The sequence below is a fragment of the Haliaeetus leucocephalus genome, unplaced genomic scaffold (genome assembly GCF_000737465.1).
Source record: "Haliaeetus leucocephalus isolate CR32 unplaced genomic scaffold, Haliaeetus_leucocephalus-4.0 Scaffold76, whole genome shotgun sequence".
NCBI classification, from domain to species: domain Eukaryota; kingdom Metazoa; phylum Chordata; class Aves; order Accipitriformes; family Accipitridae; genus Haliaeetus; species Haliaeetus leucocephalus.
In genome coordinates this window covers 111171-113363 of record NW_010972512.1, presented here as the reverse complement: position 1 = coordinate 113363, position 2193 = coordinate 111171, and positions in this window count along the sequence as shown.

Sequence of the window (2193 nt, the reverse complement as noted above, 5' to 3'; positions counted from 1 at the left end):
CCCCCCTCGCCGGCGCAGCCGAGCGGCTATTGCATATTCCGGTGTGTTGGCGCAGAGGATGCATCGGTATTACCAACTGGAAGACGTTTCCGAGGGGGAAAATTGGTTAAAAAAGAATAATAATAGAGAGAAAAGGGACTTTTCCGGCCGAGAAGAAGCCATGCAGGAGGCGAGGGGGGGGCAGCCGCCCCCAGCCCCCCCGGCCCCCCGGGAGCCCCGGGCATGCAGCGACTCCCTCGCACTGATATCGGGTCCGGTAATACTTAGTCTTCGAAGGCAAGGCACATCATGTGGTATAAAATTTCGTGCAAATTAGGAAAACATGGATTTTTTTTTTTTTTCTTGTGTGTTTTTTTTTTTTTACGGCTTTTTTTTTCTTTTATACAGAATTTTTTTTTTTTTTTTCCTCTTTTTTTTTTCTCTTTTGCTGAAGGGGGAAGGTAGAGCCGGTTAATACAGTCTGCCATGCACAGCATCAGCCATCCGCGGCTGGGTTGAGCCAGGTCACCAGATCCTGTTAAAGCACCATGCAGTTTATTTGTCTTTTTTTTTTTTTTGTCTTTTTCTTTTTTTTCATGTGTTTCTTTTCTCAGATCTTTTTAAAAAAACAGGTTTCCTTCTCCGCCAAGCGCTTTTTTTTTTTTTTTTTTTTCCTTTTTTTTGTGGGTTTTCTCCGTTTCTTGTCCTTTTTGATTACTTTTTCTCTCCCGGGATTTCCTGCGTCAGCCCTTTCCCCGGTGCCACGCCGCGGGCGCGCAGGATCCGGCCTCGCTGTGCTGTCCCGGGGGGTGGGAAGCGGGGTGGAGCGGGGGGCCGGTGGGATGGGGGATGCGATGTCGGTGGTCCACGGGCCGGCTCTGGGTGCCAGGGGAGGGGGCCAGGCCGGTGGTGGTGGTGGCTTCGGTGACGTCCCCTGCTCCCGGACATCCCACGGTGGCTTCTCTCCGTCATCACCTGTGGGGTGTCCCCTGGGGCGTGGGCTCCCTGGGGTCCCTTTGGGGACACGCCTGGGACCCGTCTCCTCTGTGGCCGCCACCATCTCGCTGGAGACGCCGGGTGCCTTCGTCATCTTCCTCCTCCTCCTCGCCTCGGCTGCTGCGTGGGTCCCTCTGCTCTAAGGCACTGCCACGTCCCCGCGTCCCCTTCCCGGCCACGCCGCCATCGCGTGGGACGGGGACGGCCAGGCGCTTCCTCCAGCGCTGTTCCCCGCCGGGGCCTCCGCCGGGGGTCCCGGGACCCCTCCCCGCCGCAGTTCAGGCACTTGACGCGGGGCCGGGGGCTCCGTGGGGCTGGCTCTGCCCTCGCCCTCGCTCGGGCTCCTTTTCTCCATCCTTTTGTATTAAAAAAAAAAAAAAAAAAAAAAAACCAAAAAACCCCAAACCAGCCATCCCGGCAAGCCAGTGCCAGGGGCTCCGTCTCCTCCTCCTCCTCCTCTTTCTCCTCCTCCTCCTCCTTTTTTGTGATTTTTTTTTTCTTCTTCTTTTTCTTATTTTTTTTTGACGATTCCCTCTTAAAAGTGCATTTCCTACAAAATGTGCAACACGAGCGCACCCTCTCCTCGCCATCCACCTGGAACCTGTCCACAGGAATGCATAGCTCAGACACACGGACGCACACCCCACCACAGCCCCACGGAACCCCCGGCGCGGGGACACAGGGACACACATGGGGACACGTGGGGATGGGGCTGGTGGACGCCGGCGGGCAAGGAAGGCATTGCAGAGAGACGGCGACCGATGCCCGGGCTCGACGGTGGCAGCCTGGGTCCCACCAGGACCGTGGTGGGAGCGTGCCCACGCCATGTCCCCGAGGGAATTGGGGTGCCACCGCCACCGCGACCGTCTCCAGCTGTGCCCATGCACCCTCCGTGGCCCAAAGCCCCCTCCTCCTGTGACAACCGCTCGTGCCAAGCCGAGCCGGCCACCGTGCCACCTGGCCATCATGCCACCGTGTCACTGTGCCACCACGCCACTGCGTCACCGCATCACCGTGTCACCGCATCACCACTGTCACCGTGTCACCGCAGCACAGTATCGCCCATCCCCGAGGCGCTTTCACGGCACAGAGCATCACATCGTCCCAACGGCAAGCGTGGCCGCGTCCGTTGGGAACCGGCGGCAGGAGGTGTCGTTCCCCCCCCCTGCCGTGCCCCACCCCGGCCCCGGGGCCCCCCCGAGAGTCTGCGTGGGGCCG